Below are 20,092 nucleotides of genomic sequence, written 5' to 3' on the forward strand. Positions count from 1 at the left end.
CATGGGCCAATCAGGGCTGAGTATTCTTGACTTCCCACATCTTGGAAAGAGCTCCCACCCTATAAATGGGAACCGGGTGGAAGAAGGGAGCCCTAAACCACTGTACCACACTTGACTTGAATAGAGCTTCTGCAGCTGGAGCTTAAGGAGAAGAGAAAGGCTGCTGTCCTGCTTCTCCAGGGGAGAAACCTTGGTTTTAGACTGAGCACCAGGAACAAATAGAACCCTGTGATTTTGCTACATCCACCAGGAGTAGATCCTCCACCACATTAAACTGGAGTGAGAAGGGGAGAGGATCTGATTATAGTTCTAATGTCACAGATTCTCACTATTCTTACTAACATTTAGTAAATGTTCTTAAATAAAGATTTCATCATTTGCTGCATGCCCTTAGGATAATTTCCAGAAATTTTAAATATTTTTTTTCTTAAAACAATTTTTATTAGTTATTGTTTCATTGAAGAGAGTGTCTCCAGAGCTCCTTACACTGCATTCCAACTCAGTAATGAATTTATGTTTCATTTATTTTAAGTTCAATAATCTTTCAAAGTATTGTTCAGAATGGGGATTTCGTATGTTTTTAAATCTTTTATTTTTTTAAGATTTTATTTATTTATTTGACAGAGACAGATACAATGAGAGAAGGAATACAAGAAGGGGAAGTGGAAGAGGGAGAAGCAGACTTCCCTCTGAGCAGGGAGCCCGATGCTGGACTCACTCCCAGGATCCTGAGATCATGACCTAAGCCAAAAGCAGATGCTTAACAACTGAATGAGCCACCCGGGTGTCCCTGTTTTTAAAATCTTAATTCAAAAATAATGGTTTCTTTTTCTATCTATTTTATAATGAATGAATCAGGGTCAAGGATATGAAATCTTCAAAGATCAGGAACAAAGACCTGACCAATGAAATCAGAGACATACAGAGAAAGAATATCATTATCCGCACAGAAATACGGGTGAGATTTATATTGCCAAAGTAACCACAAAACACTGCATAACCTTGCGGTCCAGTTTAGACATGACATTTTAAAATTAGTCCAACATTTAATTTGAAATGCAATTTAAATATTTTTTTAACTTTGTAAATGTGGAAAGAGGATATTATTAATGTTATCATATTTTTAAGTTCTTATACCTTGACAGCTGTTTCCTTCATGTAAGTTAGGGCCCAAGTCTTTCTCTGTTCTTTCTGAAAGCTCACTGAATTCCCCTCCCCCACCTCATACAACCCAATCTACTCTGGCTTTTGTTTTCTCTAGTCCTTTTTTTTTTTTTTTTTTTTTTTTTTACTATTTGGATATGTTCATTTCTCTTCTGCCACTAACCCTCGCTTTTTCCAACGTCAATCACCCAAGCAATTATCAGTAACTTGCTATTCTCTCCCTCAATTCTTTTCATGATTCTTTACAAGAAAGACTCGGGATCCAAGCTGGCAAACACAGATTTCTCCCTAATAGTGTGTGGAGGGAAGAGGTTTTGAATATTTAGACATTAATTTTTTGTTTCCTGTTCAAAAAAAGGATGTATTGCCAATATTGAAATCCTTCTAAAGTGGTAAAGATGTCAGTCATGGAATGGTGAGCTGGTACACTAACAGAATGTTGACAAAAGACATTATCCTTGTTTTAACTCTTCTCACTTATTCTGTTCTCAACCACTTTTGAAAAACAAGGATATCTTAGCAGACATTTCAATGCCTATTTTGTAAAAATTGAAGTATATAACTAGCATAAAGTCCACTCCTTCATTAGGTGCTTAATTAATGTGAATTTTCTTTCTATTCTTTATCTAGTCTTGGGCAATAGTATTTATACATACTAAGAATGGGAGACTGGCACATCCCTTCTATAGGCTTCTATTGGCTTCTTTTGGATCTTCCTGAGCATATGAAAATATGCCTAGAATGCTGGCAATGATTTTCTAGAATTTAGCAGTTGAGAAAAGAATCTTCTGACAGTGGCTTAGGGTTATTCACTAACATATTTACTGTACAGATGTACATTGATAGAATTCAAGCAAGAGCTGATGCAGTGTTCTACATTTGCATTAATTAACACAACACTGGCAAGTGACACTGTGCATAATTTTAAAAATATTTTTTAACTCACTATTGTTTATGTCGACCTCTTGAAAATATAATATGGAAATATTTTCCTTACCAAAATAGTTTTTCTTCTGCTTCATGAGCCTTCTGTTTTCTCATTGGAAGTTTTCTCTTAACCATTTTCTATCTCATAAAATTAAAAATTAAACATAGAGAATGATAGGTGATAGATAGATAAATAGACAGACTTATTTTGAGGTTCTAAAATATTAAGGTCATATAAAACACTAGAGTCTGGGGCACCTGGGTGGCTCAGTGGGTTAAGCCTCTGCCTTTGGCTCAGGTCATGATCTCAGGGTCCTGGGATCAAGTCCCGCATCAGGCTCTCTGCTCAACAGGGAAACTGCTTCCCCACCCCTGCCTGCCTCTCTGCCTATTTGTGATCTCTCTCTGTCCAATAAGTAAATAAAATCTTTAAAAAAAGAAAAAGAAAAAAAACACTAGAGTCTGGAGATAAGCACACTTGGGCTGGAAAATTGTTATTCCCCAAATGTACAGAAGATGGCGTTTACCAAGAAAGTGAGTATAAACTCTAAAGGCCAAGAAGACATTCTACTCTCTGTGGATATGTTATGCACCACTATCACCACTAATGTTATTATTGCCACCACTGCTATCCCTGACCCATCTCCCACCAGGAAAATGTCGCTGGGTGAAGAGAACTGAAGGGAAGGCCTCTTGTCAAATATGTAGTCTGTATCTACCTAGCTCAGCTAGAGTCGAGCAGTGGCAATAATCTGGTTAAACTTGATCAATGAAGGCAATCAAACATATATTCTTTAAGTGTCTGAAGGATCCTGCTTAACTTTGATGCTTGACATATCTTGACTTCAATATAACATGACGAGCCATAAAATTTCTCCACAAATTTCTTCCTAAATATGTGGAAAGATTATGAAAAGAAGTTTGGATTGAAATGGTATTATTCTATAAGTGAGGGCGATAGCAGGGAAGAAAGTAAGAATCTGGGATAGGAGGAATAAAAGAGGAAGGTACTGTGAAAAACATACAGACTGTAAAAAGGAAGTACCACAACAACAGAGGAAAAATTCACAGAAAAGAGGAGAAGAAAATTCGTAGAAACAATCTCATCCACTGAGTTTAGCATTACCTTCAAATTTGCACATCAACATAGAGCAATAAAGAGAACTTGGAGGTGTGCAAGTGACCATGCAACAAAACTTTTGCTCTGAGATAACTGTGGGATCAAGGCTGTCTTGCTTTGTATAGATGTCCTTGGTTACTCTATGTTGTAAGGGAGGTTTTCAAGAAAAATATTTGCTGTCTATAGATTCAATGCAATTCCTGTCAAAATTACAATGGCATTTTTTGCAGAAATAGAAAAAATGACCTTAAAATTCTTACGGAACCACAAAAGACTCCAAATAGCCAAAACCATTTTGAGAACAACAACAACAAAAAAGCCAAAGCTGAGGCATCATCACAAGTACCAATTTCAAACTATACTACAAAGCTATAGTAATTAAAACAGTATGGTACTGGTATAAATAACAAACATCAAGACCAATGGAACAGAATAGAAAGTCCAGAAATAAATCCTTGAATATATGGTCAACTAATTTGTGACAAGGGGACAAGAACCCTCAATGGGAAAAGGAGAGCCTCTTTAACACAAATGGTGTTGGGAAAACTGAATAACCACATGCAAAAAATGAAACTGGACCCCTATCCTATACCACTTACAAAAATTAACTCAAAATGAATTGAAAACTTACATGTAAGACCTGATCACCAAAGCTTCCTAGAAGAAAACCTTGACATTGGTTTTGGCCAAAATAAGACATTATGTCATAATTCAAGATGTTTTCAATGACCTTATTTCTAAATAAAGCAAATTGTGAGGTACTGGGAATTAGGACTTCAACGTATGACTTTTGGAGGGACATAATTCAACCCATAACAATCTACCCTCTCACCCCCACAAAATTCATGTCTTTTTCACGTGCAAAATACATTTACATATCTCAAAATCCCTGAAAGTCTTAACCCATTCCAGCATTAATTCTAAGTCTAAAATACCATCTAAATCAAGTATGGGTGAAATTGAGGGTCTGATTCACCCTGGGACAAAACTCCACTCCATCACTGAACCTGTAAAACCAGACAAGTTATTTACTTGAAAATTCAATATGGGAGAGGCATAGGATAAACATTACCATTGCAAAAGAAGGAAGCAGAAGGAGAAAAGCATCACAATAAAGTCCACAACCTAGGAGAGTGAATGCCATTCAGTTTTAAGACTTGAAGATAATCTTTTTTGTACAATGCTCAGTTTTCCAGGCCCATAGGAGTGGTGGTCCTGCTCCCTCATTGCTGGGTAGCAGCTCCACCTTCTTCAGCTGAAGAGATGACCCAGCCTTCTGGAACCAAGGTAGTGGGGGTCAGTTTTCCTTTGTCTTATCATCTCTCTGTCCCTTTCAGTCCAGGCTGGCAGTGTTTATGCTGATATAAAATTCTCAAAAGTTATCTGGTCTCCTTTCTAATTCATGGGAGTCCAGACCACCAGACAAAAGAATCTCCCATAGATCTTTTCTGTATAACTTCATCGCTATTTATGGTTTCTGCTGAAATGTTTGATTGGATTCATGAGTCACATATATAATTTTTTAGATATTTAGATATCTAAATATTAGATATCTAGATATCTAGATATTTAGATATTTAGATAGGAAATAGCCATCTAGCCACATCCATGCTCTTCAAAGCAAGCTTTCTTGTTTTTTCCAATATGGATAGGCTGAGGATTTTCCAAATCTTCACGTTCTAGTTTGTTTTTAATTAATGATTCCTTTTTCAATTTATCAGTTTCATGTTTTACTATAAACAGTAAGGAGAAACCAGGCCACACTTGAACACTTTGCTGAGAAATCTTTTCAGTTAAATATCCACGTTTATTATATATAAGCTCTACTTTCCACAAAATACCAGAACATAATTCAGCTAAGTTCTACACCACTTTATAACAAGGATTGCCTTCCATCAGTTTCCAATAACATGTTTGTCATTTCCTTTTGAGACCTCACCAAAACTACCTTTAAGCTATATACTTGTACCAATTCTCTTTTCCAGGCAATCTAGACTTTTTCTATCATGCACCTCATAAAACTCTCTCAGCTTACCCATTACCCACTCTCAAAGTCACATTCCCTTTTTTAGGCCCTTGTTATAGCAGCACCCAACTTCTGGTACAAGAAATCTGTATTAGTTTGCTAGAGCTGGATGGCTTACACTACATGAATTTGTTTTGTCTCCCAGTTTGGAGGCTAGCAACCCAAAATCAAGGTGTTGGCAGAGTTGGTTCCTTCTGAGGGCTGTGAGGGAGAGATTTGTTCCAGATCTCTTTCCTTGGTGTACAGATGGATATCTTCTTGTTCACTTGGTCTTCTCCATCTATGCATGCCTATGTCCACATTTACCTTTTATGAGAACATTAGTCATATTGGATTAGAGGCCTGCACATACTCTAGTATGGCCTCATCTTCACTATTTACAACTACAATGGACCTATTTCCAAATTAAGGCATATTTTGAGGTATTAGGAGTTAAGATTTCAATGGATGGATCTTGAAGGAAACACAACTCAACCTGTAACAATGTTGGTAAGCAAAACTCTGTGGTAGTCATTTGTAATGGTCACCAAATAATGCTGTCTCTCTCTTCCTGGACACATGGCAGGTGTAGTTTTAGTCCCTTTTTGGGTGGATGGGAATACATGACTAGTTTTAGTCTGTGAATTTTGAAGAAAAGTTATTTCTGTCACTCCCAGAATGAACACAAAATTGCCAGCGCAAAATTCTCAAGAACAGTATTCCAGACCATGTCTACTTGACTGTCTGTGTTCCTGAGTAAATATTATGAGCAGAGGCCCTCTGCCCATGTATAACTGCTATGTACATTAGTGGAAGATAAACATTGGTTGTTTTAAACTACTGAGACTTCTCAATTATTTGTTGCTGCAGCATGACTTGGCCTATCCTGACTAATGCAAAGTCTTTATCCTCTGTCATGACCAGTACAGATAGGAGCCAAGTAGGTGCTTCATGAAATCAACAAACTGTTATTGAATATCTACTATGGGGGAGAAGCTATTGAGTATTGATGTTACAGAGATTTAAAAAAAAAGTTGCCTCTGCCCTCAGAGAACTCACAGAATAATGAGAGAGAAAAAAGAGGCAAATAGAATCCAGTGTAGTAGATACTCTGATAGAGGAAGCACAGCGAATGTTGTAGGTAAATGTCATCTCTTGTGGGGGAGCGAGAGGGAGGTGGGCAGTCACTAAACACTTCTAACAATATCTAACAATGGACTAGCTAAAGGAAAGGAGAAAGAAATGGCATGAACACATATACCAGGTCACAGTAGTGTCAGGGGAACAGCAAGCATCAGATTGTAGATAGAAGCTGGGGTGTGAGGAGAGGGCTGAGAAGGGAGGCCGAGGGCAGAGCATGAAGGGCCATGTGGGTGTTTTGATTTTATCCTACAGGCATGAGAAGTCACTTAAACGTTCTAAAGTGAAGAAGAATATAACAATTTTCAGTTTAGATAGATCATACCGGTTGTGTAGTAACTGCCTTTGCGCCCTGCACCACATCCTCTCAGCCACCTGATTTTAGTGTGGCCAGGATGATCGGTTCTGCATGTCTGCCAGCTTACTACCCCCAGTGAACACAGCAGTATTTCTTCACTTTTCTGCCTTACAACTGTTTCTAAAGCCATGGAAAATACCGATAAGAAAGACAAAGGAATTCAGGCCAAAGGGCAACCCTCAATGTATAGAAGACAATGTTTGGAAGACAAGTGTCCTAATCTCTTACCCTTTGGAGGGATCACTCAGAAGTACATATTCTACATGGTTGCTGAGATATCCCACATCAGGACTGAGTCCTGGAGACTGCAGTGGTAACCAACTCAATAACACACCGCTGAACTGGTTTTCCCTTCCTGCCTTTCTTGCTCTCCCACATCATCATTGTAGCTTTCTGTGGTCACCTCCTGATAAATATTTGCAACCAAATCCGTGCCTCAGGCTCAGCTTTCTGGGAAATCCAAATTAAGATAAATAGCAAAGTTAAGATGTGTTATATGTTAAAGTTTTTTTTTTTAATTTAAGGTAAAACCATGACTCTCCTACAAATATGAAATGAACACATCAAAGATTTTATTTAACTTCTTAATTAATGAGGAAACCGATAAGATGTTACAAGTGGTTCAAAGGAGAATTCAAAGTACTACACATAGCTCAATAAGTATTACTGAAATAAACACATAGATCCAAAATTGGCTTTTTTTTCTTTTCTTTCTTTTTTTTTTTTTTTTTGAGCAGGCAAAGGTCAGTCGTTCCTTTACCAGAGCAGAATCATTTGCATGTGTGTAGACTGGATGCATTTATATTGCTATCAGCTACAATTAAAGAGTTTTAAATAGGTCAAAGACAATAAGAGGCAGAAAAAAACCTGGGAAGGTGCCAGTAAGGGCATTCATCAATTTATCTGTTTGTTTGCTTGTTTGATGCATTCCAGTTCTTCACAACTTTTCCTTACAGATGAATTTAGGGAAGACCAGAAGAGAAACTTCAGTAGTAACTGCATACGGTCCCTGACTTACACGGTCCCTGACTTACAATGACTCAATTTAATGATTTTTTTTTTTTTGAGTTTTCAATGGTGCCAAAGTGATATGCATAAGATCCATACTTCAGATTTTGAATTTTATATTCTCCAGAGCTAGTGATATGGGCATGATCCTCTTTTGTGATGCTAGACAGTGGCAGTGAGCTGCAACTCCATCTGCCACACGATCAGAAGGATGAATAACCAATACACATACAACCATTCTGTTTTTCACTTTCAGTATGTAATTCAATAAATTACATCACATATTCAACACTTCATCATCAAATAGGCTTTGTGTGAAATTATTTTGCCAAACTGTAGGCTAAAGTTAAGTGCCTGAGCACATTAAAAGTAGGCTATCCTGAGCTCCGATGTCCAGTAGGTGTATGAACTGCATTCTTGACTTATGACATTTTCAATTTTTGAAGAGTTCATCAGGAGGTAACCCCATCATAAGTCCAGGAAGATTTGTAGTTCAATATTCACATGACAAGTAACAAGAATGGTGCCTAAACTAATGGGGAGAGGGATAACCTAAAGGGACTTTTGGAACATAGAAAAATGCTCGTCAGCTAATGGGATATGGGGAATAGAAGATGGAAGATTGAAAGGTAACCCCATGTTTAGGTAATGCCATTAAATGTTGCCATTTATCAAACTGAATTGAATAAATGGAAAATTAGGGGAATAGGAAAGTTGAAAATTGGTGGGGGAGAAGGGTAGCTGGCACTAACAAAATTTGGTATCACCAACATCTTAACTTCTCTCATCAAGGTGAAGAGGTTGGGAAGTGGGAGGCAGTCTCACTTAGTAGTTACAAACACAGATCTTAGAGTCAATCAAACAATAGTTGAATTATGATTTACCACTTCCTTATGTGCTGTGGAGAAGTTGTGTAGCCATTCTGAGATACAGTGGCATTTTTTTTTCAAAGTTGATTTAAGGATTAACTGAACTATTGTTCGTAAAGATTTTATCTTGCAGCTAAGCCCATAGCACATAGTTACCTCTTAATACATAGAAACTATTATTATTTAATCAGAATTAGAGGAATACTTTGGTTCTGCATGTAAACACCAAAGGTCTGGCATTGATACTATTCCAGGATTAATAAATAATATTAAACTTTCTCTGTTGATTTCCTTATCAAACAGGGACACAATTATAACCTCCACTTACCTTTGTCTTTGAAAGTGTTTTACTTCCCTTTAGTTAAATGAGATTTATATGAAGTTAGCATTTATTTAAAAATAGGGGAAGGGCCCATCACCAAGATGCCTAATGTGATTAATATGAACCATTCACTGCTACCAGCTCATAAGGAGAAGCCACTAACATTTTAAATTTTTTTTTTTAGAGATTTTATTTATTTATTTGTCAGAGAGAGTGAGCACAGGCAGACAGAGTGGCAGGCAGAGGGAGAAGCAGGCTCCCTGCTGAGCAAGGAGCCTGATGTGGGACTCGATCCCAGCACCCTGGGATCATGACCTGAGCCGAAGGCAGCCGCTTAACCAACTGAGCCACCCAGGCGTCCCTAACATTTTAAAATTTAAGCTGAAACTTTAGTGTCAAGCTGATTTAGTCAGTCATTCCTGATAATATTCCCCCTTCCTTCATATGTCATGGTAGTTTACAGTTTTGTATTGGAAGAAGATTTGACTTGGTGAAAAGACTCTAAAGCACTGTGCAAGGGAAGTCTTCAAGGGAAGACTGTATGTGTTGGTCAAAAATGAATGCCTTTCAGGCCTAGAATTTTGCATTGTCTGTCTCCTATGTGTCTCTCTGTCTTCTCAGGAATGATAGAATCTCCCAAGCTATTGTAAGTCTGACTCATCTTTGTCCTCTTTTAAGAATTGACAAGTGTCATGACTAGAAAGTTGCTTCGGTGGCATGGGTAGGGATAATGACGATGATGGAAGCAATGCTGCTGATGACTATGATTTTAATTACGGCAGAGGCTTAGTATACCATGTTTATAGGTAGACACTTTCTCATGCTCAGTGCTAGGTGTTATTGTGCATTTTCTCAGTGGGTTATGTGTAGCACTTCTGGTATTTCATAAAGTCCTGGGTATCCTCAAATGGGATGGGAAGAGGAATATGAATCTGAAGGCAAATGAAAATAATGAGGAAAGAGAGAAATTTCCCCCAGGCTGAAAGAGGTTAGAGATTGACCCGTCTGAAGAGAAGGTGTGATTGCTCATTCCCCTGAGTACTCTGCCAACCTCAGAGCATGTGATGGTGGGGGTCATGAGGGTGCATGGGAGTACCCATTCTCACCAAAGCATCTTATGATCTGAGTGTGACTCAGCAGAGCCCCTGGGTGGATCAAAAGATTACTGAAGGAACCAGGACAATGGGTGGCCACCAACCCTCAATGATGGATGGCCTTTCCCACTGCTTTAGTGCTGGGAAGATAGTAGGGCCTCTGAGTACACCTGTGTGTATGTGCATGTGTGTGTGTGTGTGTGTGTGTGTGTGTGTGTAAGATAGAACCCTATAACTAATATAGAATTGAGCTTATTTGAATAAAATAGAGGAGTGTGATATTTCTTGGATCTTGAGGTTTCAACTAAGAGTTGAGCGGCCATATAACGCTGACAACGACAACAACAAACATGAAGTGTGGTTGGTTTCAGGTATGATGTATCCTAGGAAAATTTCACTTTCTTACAACAAACCTGAGATAGCTCCTCCATAGAAAAACAGAAAATTGAGGAAGTTGCACAAGGTTGACAGCAAAGGATTTACACAGACAGGACTAATGCATCTGCTTGACCCCAAATCTCGTCTTTTAACAACTATAGCAGAAACACTGACCTCTGACTTCAAAGCTGGCTTTATGGGGAGACAAAAGAGAAAGCTGGCATTGCGGGGGATTTGAAAGTGAGAAGAGACACCTGTGAAGTGAAGTGTTTCCCTCTGAGGTTTATAATTTGGGGTAATGAAGCTATTCCTGTGGAAGGAGGGTGTGAGGTATTTTCTTCTCATTAGTCACAGCTCAAATGGAGATGGGCACCAGCAGAGGGATAAGGATTGGGTGTTTATGACAAAATGGAGCCAGAAGCCTTGGGCTGTGGGGCTCTGGAGGACTGGGTAGATGAGGACGGAGCCCAAGGAAGGGAGATGCTCCAGGAAACTGCAGGGGCCAGGCAGGCTGTGGGAGTGAGGAGTCTGAAGACAAGCAGGGCCGTCTCCACGTACAAATGGAGATGGAGGACTACGTGCCTTCTTCATAGTTTTTAAAAAGCTGACTCTGCCCTGTAACCACCTCGAAATTTCCTGGTGCCTCAGGCAGCCTGACAGTCTGCCAAATGAAAGTTTGGAAAAGGTGACAACATCTTGACAGAATGTGAGAGCTGGAAGGGATCTCAGGATCATCCCGTCCAATCGTTTGCCAGCTTCTAGATGAGGAAGTTTTTTTAGCTAACCAAATCCTACCCAGAGACCAGGTATACAAAAGAGACAAAAACAGCCCTTTTGGTGGAAACTGGATTGAGAGGCTAGGGTCCTGCCCATTCTTTTTTCTCCCTTTCCCTTCCCCTTCCAAAGTGTGGGTTTGTTCACCCCCAAAGTCTGGAGGATGCTAGAAGGGCATCATTGGAAAAACCACTCAGAGTCCTAACCCCTCATTCTTAGCTGAGCAAGGTTCTTTCAGCTAAAAAGACAAAGTAGCTAGCCAGCATCCTTGACCCCACTCTTCTTGATCTCCAAGTCAATATTTTTATTACCTTTATTACCTTTGTATTATGTCAATTTACAATTTTCTACATTGACATAGTACATTACAATTTTCTACATTTACATTTAAATTTACAACAATAGCAGTACTAGTATTAGTACTAGTACTAATAATTCACCCAGAGCCTCCTCTCATGTGCCAGGATACAAGGAATAATTTATCTACATTAACATGACCTCACAACCAAATTAAGAGCTACGTTTTATCCCCTTTTTATTGATGGGAATCTGGAGTTCAGATAAATTGACTACCTAAAGCTCACAAAGAGCTTGCTTCAGGAGGCAGAAATTGAAAGCAACCCCCCAAACTGTCATTCGTCCCCCACTGCCTCACCTGGATTCTCATGGAATGTGTTTCCTTTTATTATCCTGGTTTCCCTTCCAAAAAGTTACCTGAATAGAGGACCCTATCTCTCTGAAATTCAATCCCTCTTTAAAAAAAATAAACACACACAGGTGGACACACACACACACACACACACACACACACTCACACATACATGTCCACATGTGGTGATCCTCGTACAGGTCTATAAAAAGTTCAGTTGCATGGTTTCAATTTCCTTAGTTGAATTCCCTGGACAAGCCCTATCAAAATAGTCCTAGAACCCCATGAAACTACGGCTTGTGTACCTAGACGGACAGCGAACAAAATCCTAGTGAGGAGCAAAGGAGAGAGAGAGGTAAAGGGAGGAAAGACACCGCCCTTGAAAACATTGCAGTTCTGAGCTCAGAGCTTACTCCACAGGGGTGCCGAGCAAGATGAGAAACTGACCCTATATGTTCAGTGGGAAAATCAAAAAGTAGGCCAAGTGCACATTAGTTAATATTAAAGTGAGAGTCTCTGGAATTGTTTCTGCAAATCCCTCACTCACTGGTCTAATTAGGGAAAATGGAGGATCCCAACGTATCAGTAATTTCACACCAGTGGAAAGCGTTGGAGTTACATAAATGTTTACCTCAATAACCCAGGCCCAGGGTTATGCTTGCCTCTGAACACTTTGTGAAGGAGGAGGGGACATGAATGACTGTCGGCCGTGAGTGAAGTTGCTCCCAAAATAAGAAAATGAAAGCCAGGCACTGGTCATTCGTCAGTCTTTACATGGTATAAAAAATATGACTCCCACAAATTTCATTTTGCTGTGGCCACCTAACCAGCTGCTTCTCTCCCCCTTGGAACCCGCCCTTGTGTTAGACAGGGACAAGGATATAGAGCACTGAGCAGCTATCGTTTCTGGCTAGACAGCTCTAAGATGGAGGAAATAAACTGTCCCCTCTGTCTCTTTTTCTTCTTGTTTATATTTAACTGTCTTAAAATACCAATGAAGGTGACAAACAACTACAGGAAAGAGCGTCACTCCTCAACTCAATAGTTTCCGTCTCCAGCTTTGTCCAATAATGGACATTTGCATAGTTCTGTGCAGTTGACACAACTCTTTTACCAGCATCAATTAATTACATTATCATAGGAACACTGCTGGGAACAGGGCAGGACTTGGCTTTTAAGCTAAAGATGTAGAGACTAACTCTCAGACAAGCTGAGCAACTTTCCCAAGATCACACAGCGGATGAGCTGTGAGGCCCCCAGCTCTTCAACTTCCAATGCCACTGTATTTCCCGTTTATCCCTTCTGTCACCAAAATATTAGTTTTGTCTCTCTTCCTGTTGTGTCTCTCCTCATGAATATCTATTTTCCAGCCAATGATAATGCAGCAGAATTTTTTTTTCAATCCTGACTGAGTGATTTTCCAATAATTTTTAAATACTCATCAGTAAAACATTTCTACAAGGTTATTAAGTCCTTCACAAGCTTGTTAGAGGGCCACTTTACCGGCAGCCAAAAAATGCATTAATATATTCTTGTGTGTGAAGTAGGTTAAAAATAATATGTACACCCGAGATAATGGAAACATGTTGACATTATTAAGGTTATAACACATTTGAAGTTACCTTAATTGTAATATTGAGCAAATTAAAGATTATCAAGTACAGTGTCCCTGAACATCCTGGAGCAGCGTCTTTCCCCATTTGACTAATTGCCGTGACACTTGAGATCTCAGTGTGATGTTTTCCTCCACACAAGTGCACAAGTGGAGGCCACCGCACCTCTTTAAATAAACAGGCAGATGTGCTTAAATAATAAATTAATTTATCAAGAGAAGTCAGAGTTGCAGCCTCGATCCTTCGGCTCTGCCACCAACATCCTTGGCTGGCGGAACCAAGGGGAGGTGGGTTGCAATTTTTGTGTCGCTGAGCGTATCTGAAAGGGAGAGGTTCTTCCTACTGTTTTACCTGTAAGTAAGGCCAGGAGAGTGTGGTACCCTCAATACCACTTCAAAGGGCAGGGGGTTGGCAAGATTTTGCTCTCAGAGAGCAAATACTTTAGGCTCTGTGGGCTGGATGATCTCGGTTGCAGCTACTTGGACTTGCTATGGAGACAATAGACAAACAAGTCAACGTGGTTGTGTTTTGATTAAACTTTTTTCCAGAAACAGGCAGTTTCTGGATTTGGATGATGTGGGTGCTGTCGGCTCCCCATGAGGCTTGCCATGAGGTAGTGGATGGAACACTGGCTTGGGGATCCGGAGAGAGGGCCTTGTTCTGTCTTTGAAGCAACCATGCCATGTGACTGCAGACAGTTCACTCATGGTCCTAAGTCTCCACCTCCTCCAAGGTCATTTCTATCTCTGCCAATCTGAGACTGAAACTCATCCTTGAAGAGCAGTTAGGACCCAGGAGATGGTCTAAATCAGAGATGACAAATTGAATTGGTTGCAGGTCCTGTCTTAGTTTGATCTCCACCCCACCACCCAATCAAATAGACCCTGAGACAGGATTTGGTTGCCAGTAACTTATTTTGGAGAAGAGCCCATAAAGCATGTGAAAGTGGGAGAAAGTGAGTTACAAAAGTGGTGACAGTTCATAATGTTTGGTAATGGGTGGGTTACCACAGTGGGTGACCAGGACACAGTCCTACCAGGTGGGAACTCTGTGACAGACTACCTGGGAACACCTCATACATGTCTCATGAGATGGCGAGGAAGCGTCTTTATCCAACAACTCCCATGGCCCATCGATAGTTGTTGGGGTGAGGAGTAATTCTCTGACACCTCTGGCCTGGTCCCCAGACACACTAAGTGCACTCCAGTGGGAAGAGAACAGCTTCAGGCAGCAAGACACAGGAAGCCATCTGAACTCTCTGAGGACAACCTCTGGGGCAGGCCAAGGGAGTAAGGGTAGAGTTTTGACCACATCTGCTACATAAAGGTCCCACACAGGAAACATGAATGAGAGAAACAGGCCTATGAAGGAGATAAGTGGGTGTGGTAGGGATTATGTCAAATTGGAGAACATACGTCCAGTCTAACGGGATTATTGATTTAAGCAGATTGTATTAGTCTTCAGGAAAAACAGACCCAATAGAAGATAAGGCTATGTATGAGGGGATTTATTATAGGAACTGGCTCATGCAATTATGGAGGTCAAAAAGTCCCACAATCTGCTATCAGCTGGAGAACAAGGAAAGCTGGTAGTGTTATTCAGTACCAGTCCACAGGCCTGAGAACCAGAAAGCTGATGTTGTAAGTCCCAGTCTGAGGCCAAAGGCTTGAGAACCATGAGTGCCAATGGGCAGGAGAGCTGGGAATCTCTTAAGCAGAGAGAACAAAGTCACCCTCCCTCAGACTCTGAACAGAGGGAATGATACCCACCCACATTAGCAAGGGTGATCTTCTTTACCTAGTCAACAGATCCGAATGCTAATCTCTTCTGGAAACACCCTCCCAGACACATCCAGAAATAATATATTACCAGCTATCCGGGCATCCCTTAGCCCAGTCACGTTGACACATAAAATTAACCATCACACAGATGTTTCAATTTTTCACCAGCAGTCAGAAATCCAGATTTTTATGTAAAATGTTTCTTATTTTTAAATCTTAGCAACTAATTCAAAATTTTAAGCACACAGTGCTGGCTAAAGAAAAAAAAAGTCAAGCCTAGCAGGACTACTATGATAAGAAGAAAAAGAAGAAGGAAACAAGAAGACGCTTCTTGGGGCCCTAGGGTGGCACAGCTGGTTAAGCATCTGACTTTTGGTTTCTGCTCAGGTACTGATTTCAGGGTCCTGATCTCAGGGTCTCGAGATAGAGCCCAGCTTTGGGCTCCATACTCAGCAGAGAGTCACTTGAAGTTCTTTCTCCCTCTCCCTGTGCCCCTCCCCCCATCACACTCTCTTTCTTTCTCTCTCTCTAAAATTTAAAAAAAAAAAAAAATCTTAAAAAAAAAAAGAAGACCTTCTTACATCAATATAAAAGCAAAGGATCAAACTTCTAAAGTGAATTAATGAAAGAATATACACGTTCAGCTCTGTCAGAGTCACTTTTCTCTGCGTTTTATCTGCAAACCTTTTTTTCTTACTTACACGGGTTATTGGTATCAACCTTCATCGACTCACTCACTAAAGCTGGAAGAGAGATGTTTTAAACTTTCTTTCCTCATCCTCTTGTAATCGCCAGATACTTTTTTATTTTGTTTTCTGGCTGCCCTTGAATTCTTTTCTATCATTTCCATTCCCAATGCCTCTGTTGCCTTCATTCGGGACCTCATTCCTTTTCTTTTCTTTTTGTGGCCTTCCCACTTTTACAACTGATACAGGCTATGAGCAGATAACCCTGCAGCTAATAGTGTTGCCTTCAACCTATGTTTCAAACTCCGTGTACCTTATTCTCTCTGAACACTGAGCTGATCATATGGCTTCCCAATTTAAAACCCATGGGGGGCTCCCCAGTGTCTGGTTATTAGCAAAAGTATCCATTCTTGGCGTGGTTGTAATGCGCATCATTACATCTGGTTCTACTTGCTATCCCTCTGCCATTGTGCAGGACCAGATCAGGCCACTTGCTGTGCCCCAGGACCTTTTGCCCGCTGGTCTGCAACCCCTTTCTGACTGCATCCTTGCTTCACCCACATCCGTATGCAAACACCACATCCACCCCCAAGAAGCCATGAGCTACGTGGGGTTTTCTTGACACTAGAGAAGGGAAAGACAAATCATCCATGTGGAATACGAAGAAATAAGAAGCCTGCCTCCCCTCCATAGGTTTAGGGAATAGAATGATTGAAGCTAGGCTCAAGGAATAAAGTTTTCTGGATGCTTATAAACGTCAGGCACCTTTTCTGTACTCTATTATCTATCTCCATACCCTTCCTAATTTAGCCACTCCCATCACCATGGCAATCTGCTGTTTATAATTAACAAATAGAACAGAGACACCTTTGAATGTTTCTCTTTGGGGATCCCACAGAGTGGTTATTTCTTGAAGCTTGGGAGATCTTTGTTCTTGCAATGTACCACACCTGCCAATTAGCTCTGTAACAGTCCCCAGATGCATCCAGGTGCTCAGACACTGAGGCACCATGTGTATCACTTAAATCTATGTATGTCCTCCCCCATGTCCAGGATCCACACATCAAATTAAGAGAAGCATTACAGTTATATGAATCTGACATAATAAATGTGGACAGAGGGAAAGATCTCTCTATCTGACTATATTCTAATCACAAAGGAGATGACTTAACCAAACCAAGGCAGAGGAAATGTGGAATGCTACTAGATATTTAAATACTAACCGTAAGATTATAAGAGAATTGAGATCCATTATAAAGGACCCAAAGATTCAGAATCCAATCTGAGTGGGTGAGGCAGCTTGGGAACATCTATGGCACTAATCAAAAAAAAAAAAAGGACAGAATGTTAGAGAGATTGTAAAAGGGCTAAATCTGAAAACAACGGGACAAGGAAGAAGCATGTCAAAGTGGGCCTGAAAATCCTTTGCCCACTTTGTCCCCGTTGAGATCAACGACTTCCATTTCTTGGTCCCCCTTACAAAAGCACCAGTGCTACAGCATGAACCTAGAATGCTCCCTTCCACTCTCCCCGTGTGTTGGTATTCCAAACCTAGCTTCGGTGTCGGCTCTGGAAAGGCTTCTCTGATATCTGCAGAGTTTGCTTTGTTCTTCATTATTCCTTCTTGGTTTTGCTGAGAATTTTATAATACTAGCTAAACTGCTGCCATGCATACGTTTATCTTTCCACCAGATTCTGAGTCTTTCCAGAATAAGGACTGGACTTTTTTTTATCTGGGAGATCCTAGTTCCTCAAATAACTTACCTTCAATACAAGTCTGTGGAATAAACACTACAAATCTGTAGGTGAAAGGTTAGTAGTCCTCACCGCCAGATTACCCTATAGGAAACCAAGCAAATGGTTAAGATACCAGCAAAACAGAGGTACCAAAAAATTAGAAAAATATTTGGAAGATTTTATTTTATGATCTTATTAAAAAGTACCATGGGAGAAATCTCAATGTTATTGGATTTCCTTACTCTTGTTTTACAGTTCAGAATTGCTTTTATATTATTTTGAATTACATAGGAAAGGCTATTATCTTTTTCAAAGCTCAGGGTCTTAAAAAATCTAAATTCATCCCTGAGTCTCCTTTTTTCTCTTATCTTTCAACATTTTAACCCATACACCAGCCATTGAGCAACCTACTATATAACAAGCTTATATAGTGAAGGGCTAGAAATTTAATGAAAAAAAAATTGCTCACTACTTTCTTCTACATCTGTTTCCATACTGTACTTCATTATCATACAGCTTGTATTTTACTCCTGTCCAATATTTCTAAGGCCCTCAAACTTTTTCTTCAAGAATACCAATGCTCCAAGATCCTAACTCTAAAATCGTGCCTCGTAAAACATCCATCCCCTAACCAGAAAGGGATCACACGTTTGTGAATGTATTTGATGGTGATCACAACTTTCCCCAAAATGTAGGAATACATCTGTCATAATACAAGAACTTGAGAACTCATTTTGGCTCTCTGAAATATTTATTGCAACAAACTCAAACTTGTCCAAATTTTTTTTGCTTTTAATTTTGCTCCCCAAGAAGCATAGCTATTTGTTATTATTGCTAAGGAGAAAGAATATGATGCAGAGATATCAATGGGAAGGACTCGTTTCCTTAGGCGCCTCAAGCAATGCAAGGAAGATACGAGATAGTAATCTACGACCACAGTGCTTTTCGGCATGCACGTGAAGAAGGCTAACATTTTTTGTCAACTCCAGTTGATTAATGGACCAAACCTTTTTGGTTGATAGAGAGTCTTAAAAATGTGCAGGTGTTTCTAGGGGAAATTGTTTTGTTGTGGTGACAGAAAGAGGTAGTTCAGAGAAAGTTTTTTGATCACTAACAATGTGCCCAAAGGCACATGTAAGAAGACAGTACCCAGATCTATTCTTTCTTCGCATTAAAGGGAATTACCCAGGAATGGGATCCCGACTGGAGTGTAAGTCTTGGTTCCTAATGGACTGCTCGCAGTCTGGGAGTCACGTGGGTTTCCTAAGCCCCTGCATCCATTTTCTCAGACTCAGCTGTTTCCTCTCTAAGTCCTAAGGATCCCTAGCCAGGACTGGGGACAATGAGGACCAATTCATAGTTTAATTTAGTCTTTTTAAATTTCCAATAGTGGAGGTGCCTGGGTGACTCAGGTCATGATCCCAGGGTCCTGGGGCCAAGCCCTGCATGGGGCTCTCTGCTCCTCGGAGAGCCTGCTTCTCTCCCTCTCCCACTCCCCCTGCTTGTGTTCCCTCTCTCGCTGTGTTTCTCTCTGTCAAATAAATAAATAAAATCTTTAAAAATAAAAAAATAAAGGGGCACCAGGGTGGTTCAGTGGGTTAAAGCCTCTACCTTCAGCTCAGAGGTCCTAGGATGGAGCCCCACATGGGGCTCTCTGCTTGGCAGGGATCACGCTCCCCCCCACACACACTCTGCCTGTCTCTCTGCCTACTTGTGATCTCTGTCTGTCAAAAAAATAAAATCTTTAAAAAATAAAAAATAAAAATAAATAAACATAAATATATTTCCAATACTGGTTTAATGGAATATATGCACACCTGTGTGGAAAGAAGGATAAAAGAACAGACTTTGGTTCATTTTGCACACAGTAAAACCTGATAGTTTCTTTAGGAAAGCTGTCTTTCAGCTCCTATATTCAACAGATTTGATCTGGAGACACAGATAAAGAAAATGTAAATCCAACTTTGTCAGATTTTTTTTAAAAAGATGTATGATAAGTCTGGCCAGTGGCTTATCAATCTTATTAATTCTTTCAAAGAACCAGCTCCTAGTTTTGTTGATTTGTTCTATTGTTTTTTTAGTTTCTATTTCATTGATTTCTGCTCTGATCTTTATGATTTCTCTTCTCCTGCTGGGTTTAGGCTTTCTTTGTTGTTCTCTCTCCAGCTCCTTTAGGTGTAGGGTTAGGTTGTGTATTTGAGACCTTTCTTGTTTCTTGAGAAAGGCTTGCACTGCTATATATTTTCCTCTCAGGACTGCCTTTGTTGTGTCCCACAGATTTTGAACTGTTGTGTTTTCATTATCATTTGTTTCCATGATTTTTTTCAATTCTTCTTTAATTTCCTGGTTGACCCATTCATTCTTTAGAAGGATACTGTTTAGTCTCCATGTATTTGTGTTCTTTCCAAATTTCCTCTTGTGATTGAGTTCGAGCTTCAGAGCATTGTGGTCTGAAAATATGCAGGGA

This window comes from Martes martes, assembly GCF_963455335.1.
Source record: "Martes martes genome assembly, chromosome: 1".
Lineage (NCBI taxonomy): Eukaryota > Metazoa > Chordata > Mammalia > Carnivora > Mustelidae > Martes > Martes martes.